General features: G+C 31.5%; 1 protein-coding gene across 1 annotated transcript in view; it reads right to left on the bottom strand.

Moving 5' to 3' along the window:
• ERBB4 (erb-b2 receptor tyrosine kinase 4) overlaps positions 1 to 19,987 on the bottom strand; it is a 1,016,037-nt gene that overhangs the window by 674,394 nt on the left and 321,656 nt on the right. The gene's annotated exons all lie outside the window — the stretch shown is intronic.

The following is a 19,987-nucleotide window of genomic DNA, read 5'->3' as shown; positions in this document are numbered from 1 at the left end:
TGGGTTTTGAGAATATCTTTCCAACTCCACCTTCAGTGATCAATTTAGTAGCTTAAAATTGACCCGTGGGTAAGAGTGTTTACACCCTAGAAATCAGCACATGATATAAACCAGATTTATTTGGCTTGGTTTGGTGTTGGAGAGTTTCTTAAAAGCCCATATCCATGTATAATGACCATTTGTCTTCCTGTTTTGAATAGACTATTCATATTATTTGCCCCAGGTAAAAGTTCTGCTTGTTTGTTTCTTATTGATTTGTAAGATGAATGTTTTTATCTCATAAATTATAAAAAGGAAAGGAAAGGTTTTGTGTTTAACTCTAGTAATTGTTATTTGAAACCTTGGCCACATAACTTAGCCATCTGTTTAAAAAATGATATAGAAAAAATCTAAAGTGGAAAATATTATCAGTTTCAGTTTAGAATCTGCCACAAATTTCAAATAAATTGTTAGACATACATAAAAATAATAATTTAGGTTTGATTTAAGCATGTGCACAATATGTACCTTTTAGAAATGCTATAGTGTTAAAGGCACAAAGGTGCTCAAGAAACCCTAAAGTTCTGCTGTAGCATAGACACCCGAAGTCGTGATAAGAAACTATAAATAAAATATTTAGATCTTAAAAAAACCAAACAAACATGTTTTAGTTCTTCCTTTAAACACATGCATACTTAGACTATGAAAGGCAAAGGACTGAAATTTTATTGTCATAATACTGTAAACGTATGTAGATTCATATCTTAATGCTAATGTTGCAGTATTAGAAATAGTAGATTGAGTTATAGGTCATCTGGATGACGTGCTGTGTAACTTTGAACTAGCGGGTAATACCATAGTTAGTGGTTTTCAAATAAGAGCGATATTCTTGAAGATGTATATTCTAGCAAAACTTTTTCAGTTACAAAATCGAAGATGAGAGTTGACTAAATTAGTGGACATAAAATATGATAAATTTGAAGTTCATTCTTCAAACGAAACTTACCTTGAGGTTTTAAAGGAATTTAATTGCTATTATCATTTTTCATATACCTTTGTATTTTCTATTCGAATGTATTGAAATACTGTACTATGAAGGAAACATTTTCACTAGATTGTTAATTTATAAAAGTAGACTGTACAATATTCTAAAATTCCATTATACCAAAATGAAAGGACATTCTTTCAGGTCAAAGAAATTAAAATCCTTTCAATAGGAAAATCCCCCAAACCAAGTGACCATGAAATTCATGTATGCATAATTTTACTATTATTGGTCAAGAACAATCAGAATATAAGCTACTCCTATTCTTCCAAAGGTATTTTTACAGATTAATCACAAGAGAAAGGTCTATTCTTTTTCATTTTGGATTTATGATTTAAGAACCTGACACTTTTAAAAAATGCCTTATTACTGCTTTCAGCATGCTCTGTTTCTATTCGGTCTGTTTTCAAAATCATTAAATCATATTTATGAAGTGACCATACACATCACTAGCCATTTTGAGAACTGCTTTTCTCCTGCCTTAGGTCATTAGTGGACTGAACATTTTAAAATGAAATAAAAGATTTTATGCGTCACAGAGTAAGAAATGGACTGAATCAAGGGGCATGGTTTGGTGTGCTCTGCTATTGCCTAGGGCTAATTCTCATTTCCAGAACTTTGCTTAAAACTTGATCCTTTCCTGAAATGACCTGGTCCTCCTTTCACCACCAAATCTTAACTTCACCACTTTCTAAGACTCAGCTGATGAGCTTATTTCCTTTGTTATTTCAACCATTATAAATAGCCCCCTTCTCACTCCTGACTGCAAACACTCAGAGCTATACCATACACTACAATACTTAATATAGTTTTGAATCAATGTTGTTTTAACTATATTAGTGTAATTTAAATAATTGTAAATTTCAATAGGCAAGAATTATAATTTTTCTGAATTCCATACTCTTAACCACCTCCGTCACACTTTTCAAGTACAAACAGTTAAATCTATCCTATCACAGTTTGAAGCACCTAGTAAATGCTCACCAACAGTTTAATAGATTGAGTGCAAATGAACCAGAATTTTGTGTGTTTTTTTTTGCTTGATTTTGTCATTTCGTTTTACACAATCTCACTAAAATGAACAAAATTTACAATTTTAAATAGGTTTGGAAGTAACAGAAAAATGTAGCATTGCAGTTTTAAAAAGTTTCAAAATCCAGAATATTTTCACAAATGCCTCCAAATTAATTGTCTTAATTCAATACCAGGCGAAAGAACCGGTTCATTTGGCTTTCTAAAATAGAGGTTAGGTTAACTTCACAAACAGAGAAGTAGATCTTTTTTTTAGTATATAGTCTCCTGACTTCACAACCTAACAAAATGTGAGCATTTACAAGGACCAACCTAGTACAACCTTCTTCCATGGTACTCTGTCTTCGTTCACAACATACATACACATCAGAGCAGTGACTTGTTCTTTAGGTGGGAGCTTGGTAAGCCTCAGTTTAAAAATAGTCTCATCTACTTGAAATCACTTGAAGAATATAATTTTAACTGAAGTTTTCAATTTTTTGGCTATTTGGAAATAGTGTTCAATGAAAATATAAATACCCCTCAATTATTATATATATTTTATATTTTATAATACATATATACCTATTTTAATCTGATAACACCTTGTAAGTACTTCAGGTCTGTCCCAGAGAGAGCGCCAGCTCTGAATTTCCTGAGTTACGATCACAGGGACAGAATGCTTAGGGAGAAGAGGTAGTAAATAGGATCCACAGTCTAAATTGCTGAAGAAAACAGGACCTGTCCTGTTCCTGAGTGAATGAAGGGAAAACAAGCAATGACAAAATTAGGAAGAGATTTGGCTGAAAGTAGATATAAGACAATCTGATAATCAGGCAAATGTTTTCTCAGCTATAAAGTAGGTATGGGGGGTAAAGAGAAGGAGAAAGAAGTTTATACACTATAAACATACTTTGGGAAACTTTTATTCCTCTTTATGCATATAAAGTATATATTTCAATATTTTATAACTATGTTTCTTTGTTCTAAAATTGCAAATAAATACATTAAAATTTCTTAGGCAATTGTCTAATGAATGTTTGAACAGTAAAGTTAATTATCCTACAACTTAAAGTAATTGGCATTTGATCAAAACAGCTACATTAGCATTGAATTCAAATGTTTGCTTACAAGAAATACATTCCTTTTAATTGTCTGTCACCTCACTAGACCCAAGGGATTTTGTAATAAAATGGGTTCATATTCTCCACATAGATTTAAAAAATAAAATTAGAGTCAATGAAAAATATAGGAGCAGAAAGTGCCTCTAGAGGTCATTTAGTCCATTCTTGCTTCTGGCAAGCTTCACTCAAATCATTTCAAACATATGGCTAACTACCTGTGCCATCTTTGTCAAGCAATCCCAGTTCTTGGCTGCCCATATTAATGATGTCTGCCTACAAACAGGTTTAACAATTCTGTCTAATTTAGCTAGTCAAGGGTGTCAGATAATCCATCTACTCAGTAAGATATCTCTCAAAGAAAACTGAATATGTGTTCATCTGATTTAGCTCATTATTGAATTTACTTCACTTGTAAAAACAATTAAAACATTCAAACAAGTGTGGATATAAAGAGAATACCTATAAGTCAGGTTCTCACTAAATTGTTCCTGACCTGATTTTAATCAAATTTTACTCAACCTTCCCACCCTGGAGCAAGAGATTGTCTAATTATGTTTCTATTCCTAAGGTTCTTAAATAAGTTCCATCCCTGCAATTTCTTCAGGTAAAATAAACTGAAGAGTCAAAGAATAAAATAAGGATCATAATGATACAAAAAAATTATAAGGAAATCCATGAAGAAGTTTGTTATATAATTTTTCTAAATCAATTCACTCAACAATTATATTCAAAAGAACAATACTGAACAATGGAGGTATGAAACTAACACTTGTCAAAATGTTTTCTACTTCTTTACATTATAGTGGGTCTTTCAAGATATAAAAGTTTCAGACTTGTCTCTGCCTTTATTTCCTTTTCATGTTCCTTGGAAAGCAATGAAAAGTGCTTTAAATTTGTCTATTTTTAAATACCGTTTCTCCCTCAAAATTAAATTTAAATATATAATCATAAGACTTGCATTATTTTCTCTCTTTTAGACAAAGATCAGATTTTAGGTATTGCTCAGAGGCTGAACTCCAAGAACAAAAATACTGGCAGTTTATTGGACTCTAAAATTTGAAAAGGAAGCAGAACATCATCGAAGATCACAACAGTATTGTGCTTTAATAGTATATGGAAATTTTGATTATTATTGATAATATTGAAGATGTTATTTAAAATACTATAATACAATTACCGCTTATGGGATGGCAATTTCTCCAAGATTTCATCCAAAAAAAAAAATTATTCTTTCTTTATAATAAGTGTTATCAATAAACACTCCACAATATGGAATCACTGAAATAGCTTATATTCAAAAATACCAAAATAAACTTGACAGCCAGAATATCAGTCTTAAACCTGTTAAAAAATTTAAAAGCTGGGGTTTTAAAATATGCAATACTCAATCTGTTACTATTTTGTAAAATTAATGGTGTGCAATTCCAAAGAAGAGACATTTAAGTGACTCCAATTTGAGATGATATAATAATATTCTTTCAAAGACTCTAGCCAGTGTTGTCAAGGAGAGCAAATAATAATACAAAGGCCCATACAAATTATTCTCAGAGGCCTGACTGATCTTCAAGGTGAAATATTAGAAGTGACATTATGAAATACAAATAATGTGACTGAGAGCTCCTAATGTTCTGATATATGGCAATATGTTCTCATTCATTAAAGTCTAATTTTAGTGCATTGACAGTTAACAACCTCAAGAAATAAGACATCTAATTCCAGTCTTAGTGAGATTCCCCTGCAATATCTTATATACATTTCAAAGAAAAATTTTCAAATCTGAATTTACCAATTCTCCCCACAATTCTAGCAGTCCCTATCTTGGTGAACAGAGCCATTATCAACTCAGATGCTCAGGTCAGTCAGAGATGAGCTATTTATGATAAACTCCAAATCCTGTCAATTCTCCCTTACAAATATCTCTCAGTGAGTGCTCTCTCCCTCGCTCCCTCCCTTCCTCTTCTTCCTCTTTCTCCCTCCCTCCCTCTCCCTCCCTTCCACCTTTTCTTTCTCTCTCTCTCTCTTCTCACCCCTCCATCTCTCCCTCTCTCTTTCATCCCCTCCCTTCTGTCCTAACTCTAGTCTAAGCTATCATCTTTAGCCTGGACTTACACCTTCTTAAATGGTCAGCATGAACACCAACCCACCCCACCACCTTGTTCTTTACCAGTGCAGCCACAACACTTTCTGTTATTTGAACAGCTATGGTGGTACTCACCTGTGTAAACTTCTTCAAGAGCTTCCCATTGTTTTAGTGAACTTGGCCGTTATTACAAAGACAATTAAGTCTCTGCCTACCAATCTCATCTACTGCCACTTTTTCCCCCTTGTTCAACAGATTTAAACTGTATTTTATCTAGCTGTTTCTTTTACCTAGAACAAGCCTTTTCCCTCCCCTTACCTAGATCCTTTAGATCTCAACATATTATTCTTTTATGTAATCTTCCCACCCAACTCCTCTGACTAGGTGAATGTTATCTGATAGTCTCCCATGTGCTCATCGTATTTGCAATGTGTTCTTTGTCTGGCTTCCCTATTAGAACATAAGCCACATGAAGACAGAGACACAATGTCTGTCAACCTCTTTTTCTTCATTATTGCAGATAAAAATTGTAAAATCTTCAAAAGCCCTGCTGCATTATTAAGCTATCATCTTTTCCTCCCCCATTCTTAAAATACTCGCAAGTTTCTTTCTTGAGAGTGACATAACAAAGACCAAAGACTCAGTAGTAAAAATCTTTGATGCCTCAATTTACTAAAAAGTCTGTATTCCACAAAGTGCCTAGGGTAGTACACTAAATTTCTTATAGGCACATAATATATATTTTTAAAATATTAAGTAAATAAGTGTCCTACTGTAATCCAATTGAAGAAGGTTTCTTCCTTCACTGAAGTTCCTTTACCCTAAATATTCAAGTGTTGTCTATTAAAATTCAAAAGAGTCACACTGATTTGTTTATAATATCCTTAAATGATTAGGCCAAATATGATTTCTAAGCCTCATATTGTATCTGTTAACACTTTAAAATCTGACTTTGGTTAAAAATATTATTTTGACAAGAACCCAAAGATGTAAACTGATTACATTACAAGATATATACTGCTAGTGAAACTGTTTTATATATAATATACTATTATATATAATATATTCATCATATTGGAATAGTCATCATATTGGAATATGAAAGGTTAAGAAAGCATTCCTTTTGATAGTAAAGTCTATATAGATACATCATAAAATATTCATAGGAATAACTATTTTCTACATAAAGTTCTTGAATGTCATTCTTTTATAGCCACCACTAGCTTTATATTCTAGAAAGTTTTATTTACTGAACTAGAAAATAATTAAAATTTAAAATATGTGATTATCTTTATTATCCAAAACTGGCATTTTCACTGGAGAGTCATTCAAATGGTGAGACTTACTTCATAGGTTTTATTTTTTAAGAACCTGGAGCCTATGGTACTTACGTGTATTTAAATTAAGTTAGATTTTGAAGATTGTTCAAAGAGCTGTCTATTCCTCTACAATGTATGTTGCTTCCTTTACAAACAATGTCAATCAATTAAAAATTATACGCCTAAATCTGAGACAAGAAACTTTCTTAACAAATTCTATATTTTAAAGATGAAAACCTTTATCTTAAACAAAGGTTGTTTGAACAATTAAAATATATCATATTTTTATCAAGTAAAATATGGCTATTGCATAGCTGGATATTGTTTTAGGTATTAAGAAACCAAATTTGAATCCTATGCATTCTGAAAACATTTTCAGAATTATATTTTTAAAATGTATACTACAGGCTCAGTAACATATAAAATAACCAAACACATCTGAATTAGGCTTATTTGGCCAACTACAAGTTTCCTTAGATTTCGCTCCCCCTCCTAAATGATCAGAATATTGATCAGTTATAGGACTAAGGGCATTTTTAAAATTTAACTTAAAATATATCCTTGTGTGACTACCAATTTTACTAGTAAGTAAAACAAAGGTCTAAGGAAGTAATTCTTAAACTTTAGACTTACATCTGAATCATACAGAGGACTTATTATAATACAAATTGCCACATCTTATTTCCCACATTCTGATTCTTAGTTCTGCTCAAGTATTTACACTTCTAACAATCCCCCAGATCATGCTGATGCTATTGGTCTGGGGCCAACACCTTGAGAACCACTGGTTTAAGGAATCACCATGTTTTTCTGTCAGCACAAGTTAATTTTGACTGAATTTTTTAAAAAATATATAAAATGTATTAAGACATAGAAAATTTTACAGCCTACTTGAATATACATGTGTTCTTTTTAATTGCCTTGTTGCTGTAATTCTAAGTCCCCCAAATGTTCATTCTTTAAAACCAAGATAGATTACCTGTGTGAGGCATTATTCCAAATGGAAATAGAACTTTGTTAATCCTTCATATTGATTTGGGCATTGTGAGAAATAATTCCTTGATTTTCATAATAATTTCATTTTTTTCTTCTAAATATTGTAATCATACTATCACCCAAGGTATGTGGAAAGTATATTTCAATCTATATTTATTTTATGTGGTTTTCCACATACATTTTTCCATTTTGTCATTATCCTTTTTGTAGAATTACTTGATAAAAGCCATTGGACAAATGATGAGAAATATAAGAAAAGAGAACAAAAATAAGTAAAATGATGTCTTTGATCTTATGCCTTTTCTTATCTTTCATGGTCTTATCATAGATACAGACCACATCTTTTAGAGAAGGATTCATACTGAGATACACAGGAGGTCTCTCAGGAGCCATAGACTGTATTCACTAGTAGAGTGGCTTTATTTGTATTCCCAGCTAGTCCACCTGATATCTGAAATTTTTTTGCAGTTGCACTGTAGACCAATCAATAATGTGATTTGATATCCATGGAGAGAAGGGGAACACCCTCTGATACTTCCTATTTTTAAACAACTAAAGTTGTTTTGTATTTCCTAAACCATATTGATCCATGAAGCTAATGATAGTTTTGCTAAAGCTCCCTTTTGTAAACTCTGTTACAGAGGAAACCTTAGAAAATTACAATTAACGGTAGGAAAAATGTTGGGAATCTTTTTTACCATGTAACTTTACTGCCAGCTCCTGCTATGCACAAAATAAAGCAAGACCCACCTGTTTCCCCCCCTGAGTTTGGATATGGCTGGACTGATACCCTGGCAATGAAGATGGCTTATATTTACATCTCCAGGGTGCTTTAACTCCCTCCCAACTAATTTGCCATTTTGTCCATTATGAGAATGAGCTATAATCGCTGAATTGGCATTGTCCCCAATTTTCCATTTTAGCAGAAATTTAAAATAAAGGTTAACACCATATAGGCTCAAGTGATGCCATCTGCCTTTCCATTTGGGAAATGCACATAAAAATGGTTGGGGAGATGTTAGATATTTAATTAGAGGTGGACTATCAGTTTCCCCAATCTTCTCTATCTTGACACCTGCTGGGCCACACATAGAATACAGATAAGAATACAGAAAATGGCTCATGAGCTCTGGTGGGAGAAATATTAAAATGAGGTTGGCCATTGAGCGTAACAAGTGTACATTTCCTTATTACATTAAACCAAAGACAAAAGTTTTCATAAATGCATGAGAACTCTTAGGACCATACAATTTTAGTTCTCAGGAGAGTAATCTTATTATTTATATATGAATGAACCTAGATTTCTAAGCATATACATTTCTGAAACTATACAAAAATATTCATATTTAAAATGAAATTTAAAAATAGACGTCAATAACAGATATCTTACTTTTATCTTCCAATAAAATCCCTTACCTATGGATATACATATATGAGTAATTCTTTATTTATACTACTAAAAGACATGTCATTACTATTACAGCTTCAATGGGCCAGTAATGTTTATGGCAGACTTTCAAGAGAGTTGAGTGTGTAGCTTATTCAACTACTACACATATGCTTCTCTTACTATTCTATATCTATACCACTGTTTTGACTATGGCACAAAGGTAATGCGCATTTCAATAAAACAGCATGTTTGGGGATTAACAGGCTAATAAAAAGGACTTTAAAGGTGCATTAAATTAGAATTTAAGATGTCTCCTGCATTTGCAGTATAAATGCTAATAAAAATATAAATCTGTTATTAACTTTATGGCCATGCAAAAGTAATAAAAACTAAAAAATGTTGAAGATTTATCAGCACATATCTGTAAGATGGACAGAATAAGACAAAGTTGTAAAACAAAAGTGTTATGTTAGGGAGAAGAGAAAGTTTTAAGGGAGAGGTGAAGAGGAATTTATAGATATAAATGCAGATATAAATATAGATAGATATAGATACAGATACAGATATAGATATAGATACAGATATAGATATAGATACAAAGATAGATACGTATGTGCGCGCACACACACACACTTTGTTTCCTTAAAAAAATCAGTTTTATTTTGGCGCATAAGGCAACCTAGACTTGGAAAATTGTAATATTAAGGCCAAGAAAATATTTTCTATGCTTTAAATGACTGGGATATTAAGCTAGGAGATTCTGTTCCAGGGGCAATACTGTGTACCATGTTACTGTTTTCCTAATATAACAATAGAGATACCATTTGTGTCAAATATGTGCTGGCAGTACAACCAGGCTTGTTCATTAGGATCACACAATCTGTTAGCTGTTGCTTAATAATACGGTACCTATTCAGAATATCCACTGTATAAGTCATAATTGCACAGATCTAATTATTACATGTGGCTGGGAAATGTAAATGTTAATCCTCAGAGACAGTCAGCTCTGTTTTTAAATTAATATAATAATATCTGAAGGCTTCCAAAGACTTTATATTCAGATTTTAAAATAAAAGTGATAGTTCTCAAAAAGAATACCAAAATGATACACTTCCATCTATTTAGACATATGGAGAAAAAACAATTTTAGCTTTGGGAGTATAAGGACTCTAAATTATCAAGATAAAAAATAAAATATTATTTCTTTTTCACCTACAGAAGTCATATTCGGTTTGGATATACTACAATAAAAATGCATTAAAATTTAATATAGGAAGCCCAGGGTTTGCCCACACAATATTTTGAAAAGCTAAAAAATTACAGTACACTAAGTTGCAGTAAAATACAGATAAAATTTTATATAGTGTATATAGTACATAAAAATGTTTAGATAAAATTTATCATAAACTGTAACAAGTAATTTTTTTTCATTATATGTATTACCAGAGTCCTCATTTGTCAGAATAGATTATAAATTTGGTAGCATAACTTATTTTCTTCTCCCTTCAAAAGTACCATTTTGCCAGTGTTTGAAAAGATTCTGAATAGCAATCTTGTAAGTTGCCTTGGACAGCTGACAATTACTCAAGATGCCACTTCTAAGAAAACCAAATAAAAAAGTATTCCCATATTCCAAAAAAAAAGACTTGAAAAACATGCATTTCTTAATGTGCCATTAATAGTTTACAATATAAGTCAGATAGTCAAAATTTGATTTTTCTTATAAATTTTTAAGTAAGGCTATTTTTAATGTTAATCAAAGAGAATCTACAGCGTTTAAAAATAATTGTGGTTCTAGCAAAATGTGTAAATCATTTTGGGCTTCTTAATTTAGAAAACAAAGAGAAGTGGTTATAGTAGATAATAATTATCTGGGGCATAATTTCTGATATAGCAGAAGGATAATTCATAGGTTCATTATTATGTTTATGGACATTTTCTTTATAAAATAAAATAACATACATGTTTGACATACTTCAGACCTCACCTCTATGACTCATATTTTTAAAGTGTATTTCAAAAATTCATTTCAGAAATACTTAAGTCCCATATTGTAAGTAACAAAGGAATTATTAAACTGACCAGAACTAAAGAAACGCATGATTGAATAGGCTTGATTTCCTTAGTGGTAGTGTTTTTTCCTTTATGTCACAACTGAGAAGTAGGGGTAAGTCAGGGAAATGGAGAGTTGTGTTTTTTTCTTTGTTTGTTTTCTTGAAATCAATCATACATGCTCAGAGATATACATTTAAAAATAAAGTTATTGTGAAAGATATCAACGTCTAGAGAAACTGATGATTTGGCCTGAAAACTTTAAATGATGTAATACCATTTTACATTATATGAAAGGTAAGGAAAGAAGCAGGAGTCTCATAGAAATGCTAATTCTTATACAATAGTACGTGTTTCTGATCTGTCAAAATTTACATCGATTCAAGGGACTTCTTTCATAATATCTTAAATGAAATAGTGCAGCTTCTTTTTAACTTCAAGTTCGGATTATTACCTAAATTAATAATCATAATAGCTAAATTAAGTGCTGAATATGTATGTGCCAAGTATTTTATTAAGTGATTTCTATATACCAGTCTAAAATCCCTTACCTAAAATCCTTGGAACCAGATATTGTTAGGATTTAGATAGGTAATTCAGCCCATATACTATATGTCAATAGTATATAGTATATGCACCTCAACCATTTTGGCACCAGGGACTGATGGTCCTATGAGAATGATGCCTGATGATCTGAGGTAGAGATGAGGCGGTGATGCTAGTGCTGGGGAGCAGCTGCAAATACAGTTAAAACTTCGCTCACTAGCCAGCCGATCACCTCCTTCTGTGCGGCTCTGTTCCTAATAGGCCATGGACCTCTACCTTCTGTGGTCTGGGGGCTGGGAACCCTTGCTATATACTATGCATTGTCTCATCTGGGTTAGCAGCACCCCATGTTCTATCACTTTAATAATTCATAGTAAGACACGGGAAGTCACAATAAGTGGAATTGATAAAGAATAAAAAGAGTCTCAACTCAGTTTAGGTAAGGTTTTTTGCTAAATGAATTTTCGAGCCAACTTAAAAAAGTAAACTGTGAGCTTTGAGAGCTTTGTGAATTTGGGAATTGTGGATAAATGACTGTGGACAGGTTTTCTCATTTAATCCTAACCACACACCTATGAGACAGGTAATGTGATTACCATTTTATATACAAGGGGACTGAGGTTTAACACTGATAAATATCTCACCCAAAATTATATGGCTAGTACCATAAATGCAGAGCATAAATTTCAACCCAAGCATTCTTTCTATAGGGCCTAGAATTACCTGGAGGATTGTCCATAATAAGTCTGACAGTCTCACAGTCGCCACTGTGTCTTTACTCCAGATTTGTATTGCCTTTTTTGTTTGTTTAAAGCCATTGCTCATTTTAAAAGATTGAATTAGAAGTTTATGTTTACTGAAAGCCCTAAAATTATATAGCTAAGTATGTTTTTCTAAGTGTCTGTAGAAAAGTGGGTTAAGGGGAATACTTTAAGTATCATATTATTTTTCTTAAATTCTAACTTGAAAAAAATTTTAAATTTACTACTATGATAAAAAATATTGAGTAAAGTGAGAAAATATAAATTTGATAGATAAATTTAAAACTTTTACTTCTACATATTTAAGATAGCTGCCCTCAGGATCCAAACTATAAAGCTTTGTAATGAATAAGACATTTGATAAGGGGACTCTAGACCCAAGTCATAATAATACATCATAACTTATAAAAAACAGTGCTCACATAAGAATGTTGACTTTATAGAAAAAAAATCTCTTATTAAAAGGAACAACTCTCAATACTACAGAGATTAACTGAAGATAGTAAACAGTACCTTTCATAAAATGGTTCATTTTTTAATGGATAAGATTTTTATGCAAAATATACATAAAATTTACCATTATAATCATTTTTTGCCACACAGTTCAGTGACATTAAGTATATTCGCAATGTTGTGCGACCGTCACCACCATCCATTTCCAGAACTGTTTCATCTTCTCAAACTGAAACTCTGTATCCATTAAGCAATAACTCCCCACTGCCTCATCCTCCCATTCCTGGCAACTACCATTCTATTTTCAGTCTCTATAAATTTGACTACACTAGATACTTCATATAAGTGGAATCATACAATGTTTGTTGTTTTGTAACTGACTTATTTCACTTAGCATAATGTTTTCAATGGTTCATCAATGTTGTTTCATGGGTCAGAATTTGAGTCACTTTTAAAACTGAATAATATTTCATCGTATCTCTCTATATACCACATATTGTTTATCAGTCCAACCATAGATGGTCATTGGAGATTCATCCACCTCTTGGCTATTGCGAATAATGCTGCTATCGACATTATTGTACAAATATTTGTTCCAATTCCTTTGGGCACATTTGCCAAAGTGGAATTGGTAGATCACATGATAATTCTATGTTTAATTTTTTGAGGAACCACCATATTGTTTTCCACATTAGCTACAGCATTTTACACACCTACCAGAAATACAGTTTCCAACTTCTCCACGTCCTCACCAATGTGTGTTAGAAATGTTTGAATTTTATAATTTCACATTATCCAGGAACTCCAAACTATTTATAACTATTAACTCATTACTAATCACAGACAAGTATTTTAATTTTATGTTTACTTTCCTACACATTTGTTCCTTTCGTAACTTTTTTAAATGTCCAATGTATTGCAGTGTCTATTACATTAAGGCAATGGAAGAAGCTCCTTAAAATTTGAAAGAATGAATGAACCTCATTAGAGACTGTATATATTATATGGATAGGCCTAAGTAATTTACTCAGATCCCAGAATTCTTTAATAGGATTTGAAATGGTTACATAACAAACTTTGGAGACTCTAGTGCTTATAAGCCTCATGCTTATGGTCAGAGAGGAGGAAAAAACACCTAAATCCAAATTATTCCTGCTAGATGGCTTTCTTAAGCTATCTGCCAGTGTATACACAGATAATTGTTAAGGTCATAAAGCATTATAGAGAGGCTGGCCTACCTTCTTGAGACTAGCCTTATCTGAGTCAACAGCTATACGTCAAGCATGTAGGTTTCCTCAACACCGTTGGTGAAAATGCTAACCAGAAACTTTAAATTTTTAAATTATTAGGGATGAAGGATTAGCACACCACCCGCCAACACATTTTTCTTAAACCTAAAAGCATAAAATCTTTATTGATTTTCTGGTCTGAGATATTCCAGGGACAGCCAACAAACCAATCAGAATTCACTGAACATCAGTCTGATCTATGTCCCTGGCATGAAGTTAGTCCAGTGAAGTAAGAAAAGATGTAAGTTGACATCAGGAATGTAGCTAAATAGTAATTCATGTATTTAAACTATCTGCAGCATTCTAAGGTAACTGGTGACTGGAACTGAAGCGTTGGTAGCAAAATGGACAAAAATTATTGAAGATCCTTGGAATTTTGGACTTCTCTTGTTTAAAAGTCTATAAAAGGCCATGACAGCTGGTGATTATAGAACATTAATTCACTTCAGAAATTGTGATGATCTGTTTAACGAAGACCTCCTTTTTCCGGATAACATTTAAAGATCTGTTTAATTTCATTCTACCTTGGAGAGATTAATCTACCTAGATATACTCAGTATCAAAACACCAATCACATTATGTACATAAGGGAAAAAATTGTGTAGACAAATAAAAAAGTCATATATGTAAACTGTTATCCCAAGGCTGTCTTAAAGTCTTTCCTATCATTTGGTTTTAAATATATTGTTAGAGAAAAATTTCAACTTTTTCATCTGAAAATTTCTGTGAAATTTTTCAGAAAGTTAAAATGGAAAAAAATAAAACTATAAATCCTACTGGTTATTTTTATTTATAATATGAATAACTTTCAGTTCTACTTAATTAGGAAGTTATATTAAAAATAGTCCCATATTATAGAGTTACTATAAGGCTTAGTAGACACACTAATATTTGCAAAGATTTTGGAACATTGTTTGGCTTAAAAGTGTTTTACCCAAGAAATATAATGGTGCTAATGAGGTCAACTGGCTAGCAACTTTGCAATACTTATTGGCCAAAAAGAGTACTTTGGAGTTAGAAGCAACTCAGATTCAAAACTGATTATGAGTCACTAATATTCTCTTTTTAAAAGAGAACATTGTTTGTACATTTCCTCTATAGGAAAATCCAAGGGCGATACTTTCACTAAAGATAATTTAGGGGTGGTAACTAATTAGTATCACACGACTAATGAATTAACGTTTCACATACCTATAATTAGGAAGTGTTTAATATGGTCCGCACCAGAGTGTTTTTATAAGTCTGGCCTGATGAATCAGTCAGTAGGGTAGCATTTGTTTCCAGCTTAGAAAATAGCATTTATAAATGTGTTTCCAGGAAGAATTTGCAAGAATGTCAACTCCATTGAATTCAAGTTTGAAGAAAAACCAACAATTTAGATGCATACACCTTACATGGATTTTTTTCCCCTCAGAATTAGTCAATTAGATATTGGGGAAGTTCATTTAAGATTTAACTCCCCAAGCTTTCCTTCTTTTATAACTTTCCATGAAGTTTAATTACCCTATATTTGTTGATTATTTTCCCACTTTCCTATGAACATATTAGCATGCAACGATAACTATGTTAAATTAACTTTAAAAAACATAAAATCAGTGAAGCATGCTGTTTTCCTCTTTACACTACATGAAATCTGCTCTAAGTATATTAGAATATTTTAACAGATTATGGGAGTTTTTAGTTTAGCCCCAATTTTAACACAGCTTGGGCTGATTGAACCTGTTGAGTGGTGCCTGTGGTTCTCTGTATGACGTTCTGGACTATTGTTATAAGGTGTATCCAGGACAGATTTAATTTTTTCACTCTTGATTTAGTCAGCAAATATTTTCAGAAGTGGTGAGAAGAATATAAGACTCTTAACTGGCTTAGATTTTTATCTCTAATGTTCTTACAGTAATATTGCTTCATTCATAAGATAACTATATCAAAATATTTCCTTCATTAAAAAAGTATAGTAGAATTACTGAAGCACATTCTATTTTTTAAAATTCATCTAAAGGGAATTATTTTTCTTATCCTTCATTCATTTTATACTCTCTGAAACCATGCTAGCCCAAAGTATAGTATCTTCCAATGGATCTCCCTCCCTATATTTTTGATTTGCTGTCTAGAAAGCAGTAGTTTATTGATATTCCATAGAATATCATGTCTTTATGTTGCCTAATTTGTGGAACTGTTATATATATATGATATATTTACAATCACATATACTTACAACTATCTTTTTATTGTGTTGACATCTATCATGTTTGGGTATGTATGCATATGTGTGTATGAGTGTGTATCAGAGAAAAAGTGGGGGAATAGAGAAGAGAATGATCATGAGGAATGGTTCTACACTATTCACTCAAGAGATGTTTGTCAAAGGATACTAACAAGGTCACTAAGCTAAAATTGTAGTATAAGTTGCATTTGAAATGTGATAAACCCATTTAAATAAATATTGCATTCTACCTCTCTTCCTTTAAATAGGCATTTAATTTATTTAAAATGGTAGTGCTAACTTTTTTCAGTGATGTTAATTTTCATTGGTTTGATCAAAAGTACATATTTTCATTTGTTCATTCATTCATTTATTTAATAAATGTTTATTGAGAATCTTCTATGGATCACTCATGTAATAGGCAATAAAGGTATGTTTGATGATGAAATATTTAAATATATGTATTAAGTTAATCTTAACAATACCATACAGATCAATGAAATGAGACAATATCAGTAAGGCTGCCTTCACTATAGGCTAGATATCTGATAAAAATCTGATTATGAAACATGGAGCAGGCATTCATTTTTTAAAAATGAATAATCAGTTAAGTAAAATATTAGTTAAAACTATTGGTTTTATGCAAAATAACTTCTGGTACACTTTTATACATCAGCTAATTATATTAATAGTATTATGTTTATTAATAAGAAGACTAATTTTATATAACATAGTTCATATAAATTATTTCATTCATTATTTACATAAATGTTTTTATAAATTATTGAGCATTAACTGTATGACAGACACAGATGATACAACTGTCGAACAAAATATTTTAAAAATCTCCATTCTTAAGGAGCTTAATCTAGATAAACTGACAATAAAGATAAGTATGCATATTTTTTAGTAATATATACTAAGAAGAAAAAATAATAAGAAAAGTGGGATATGGATTGAAATTTTTGATAGAGAGGTTTCACTGAGAAAGTAGCTTTTCAGTAAAAACCACGTGAAAACCAATGTGAACACTCATGAAAACAACAAACTAGTAGTTAAAACCCTTGCTAAAATCTCTGAGCCGAAACACGTTGTTCATTCAATTCAATCTCTGTCCATTTCTCATCTGCTTGGAAAGAGATAATAAATCACTAATAAACCACTTAGATATTTCTGAACTTTATATGTTACTCGGATTGAAGAAATATATTATTATCTGCATCTCCAATTCTGCCTACTATCAGAAGTAAAAGTGAATTTGGGAAAAGGAAGAAATGCTTTCCAAATAAATGACTAGTGACATTCACAAGGTAAGTCATATTTTCAAAGATTATTTGATTGATTTTTTATCTTTTTTAGTATTTACACATTATCTCACTTATCAAGTTAGTCAAACTTAAATCTCTAAAATTACATCATCAACATAAAGCATCAAAGCATTTAATTTTAATATTATATATGGTAATCTGTAAAATCTATTCAGATCTATTTTGTAAAATAAGTTAGTAGCTGTTTTTACGATAAAGATTTATCTTGTCTTTGGAACATTTTATCCTCTGATTACTAAGAATTATATTATTGCTAGGGCAAATTATTTTTCATATTAATAATTGGAAACTGGCTTTTTAATGAAGTAAAAGATTGTATTTATTTATTATTTTACAAAATACTCAACAAATAAATGCCATTTTCATTCTGTTTGGCTGTGCATGTATAAAGAATTGTGAATCTCAACAAATGGCTCCTTCAAATATCAGTATATGTGCTTGGCTTTTAGAGATAACATCAACATCCAATGGAAACACAATTCTAAAACTTTTTCTCTCTCTCAGGTTATTACTGATTTGTAAAATTTTACACAAATTAGGTTGCCCAGTATCCGTATTTTTCATTCCTTCTTTTATTTCTAGCCAAAGTAGAAAAAAATAAACCTAGTAATTCTCTCTTAGTCAATGACAGAAAATCATTTTATAATACAATATGTAAGCTATTGCAAACAATTTATCTTTTAAAACATAATTTTACCCTGTTAGTGAAAATTGTGCCATTTACCTTCTGAATTAGAAAAAGAATCTCAAATATTGAAATTTAAGTTGATGCTTGCAAACCAACTCTATTCAACTACTAAATACCATATCTTATTTGTCATAAGTATTTGTTACATGTCAATAATAAATTCAGTATATTCTCTATGTGGTAGGGTCTTAAAGAAAGAAGCAGATCAATAGTAACATGAATCAGAGAGATAAAGTAGGAATACCCAGGTACCCAAAAGACATCAATAATCACTTTTTCCAAGCAAAATATGTGGTTAGAATTTTTTGAAACTGAGTTGGTTATTTACCATTTTAATCTGATGTCAGAAGCATTTGTTACAGAGCTTTCTGAGTAGCACTCTTAAAGCTCAGAAGGAAAGAGTGTTCAGGTTTCTTCAAATATCCTACCATGCGGGAGAGAATTTCCTCTTGCAAGTCCTTACCACACCCCAGATAATATTTTATAGTCAGTGGTTCTGATTTCTTATAATTTTGTTGTTTACAATGCTTTTTGCAAGTTCATCCACTTTTTGTGTGGCCCTGATTCCACTGACCTGTTTTATTCTATGACTGTCAGTGTAACCCTGGCTAGTTATCTCACACCTATCTATCCTGTATGCCAGACACTGTAACATATCACCTAGCACAGAGTCTGACACAAGCCAGGGAGGGAGCCCTTTGGAGACAGTCAAATAATGCTTGAGAGAGTGCTATCACTAGATCAAATTGTCTGAGTTCAAATCCTAGAATTTCCCTTCTAGCTCTATCACTTTAAGCAAATTACATATATTTATAATTGTTTTTAATGTTTATTACTATTGCATGGAAATAAATGAGGCGATACATATATTTAGCAGTGAGTTCTTTATGTAAAATATTAGTTATATATATTAAAATTTAAAAAAATAACTGGGGATGACATTTAGACACATGCACTAAGAACTGTCTCAATCTGTTTTATTTTTAAAAGTTCTCTTTTACAATTGACTGTTTGGGAGAAGATATTCACTAATGATATATCTGATAAGAGGTTAATATCCAAAATTTATAAAGAACTTATACAACTCAACAACAAAAAATAAATAAATAATCCAATTAAAAAATGGGCAGAAGACCTGAACAGATACTTCTCTAAAAAGGAAATACAGATGGCTAATAGACATATGAATAGATGCTCAAGGTCACTAAACATCAGAGAAATGCAAATTAAAACCACGATGAGATATCACCTCACACCTGTCAGAATGGCTATAATCAATAAATCAAAAAGCAGCAAGTGTTGGCGAGGATGCGGATTAAAGGGAATCTTCATATATTGTTGGTGGGACTGCAAATTGGTACAGCTGCTATGAAAAACAGTATGGAGATTTCTCAAAAAATTAAAAATGGATACACTTTTTGACCCAGCAATTGAACTTCTGAGTATTTATCCAAAGAAAATCAAAATAATAATTCATAAAGGTCTATGCATTCCAATATTCATGGCAGCACAATTTACAATAGCTAAGATATGGAAGTACCCTAAATACTCATCAACAGTCAATTGGATAAAGAAGTTATGGTTCATATATACAATGGAATATTACTCAACCATTAAAAAAAAATAAAATCCTACCATTTTCGATGACATGAATGGACTTAGAGGTTATTATGCTGAGTAAAATAAGTCAGAGAGAAAGATAAATACCATATGATTTCACTTA

This window comes from Pteropus vampyrus, unplaced genomic scaffold (assembly GCF_000151845.1).
Source record: "Pteropus vampyrus isolate Shadow unplaced genomic scaffold, Pvam_2.0 Scaffold42, whole genome shotgun sequence".
Taxonomy (NCBI): Eukaryota; Metazoa; Chordata; class Mammalia; order Chiroptera; family Pteropodidae; genus Pteropus; species Pteropus vampyrus.
Note: the sequence above shows the minus strand (reverse complement) of the source record. Positions and strands in the feature narration are given on the sequence as shown.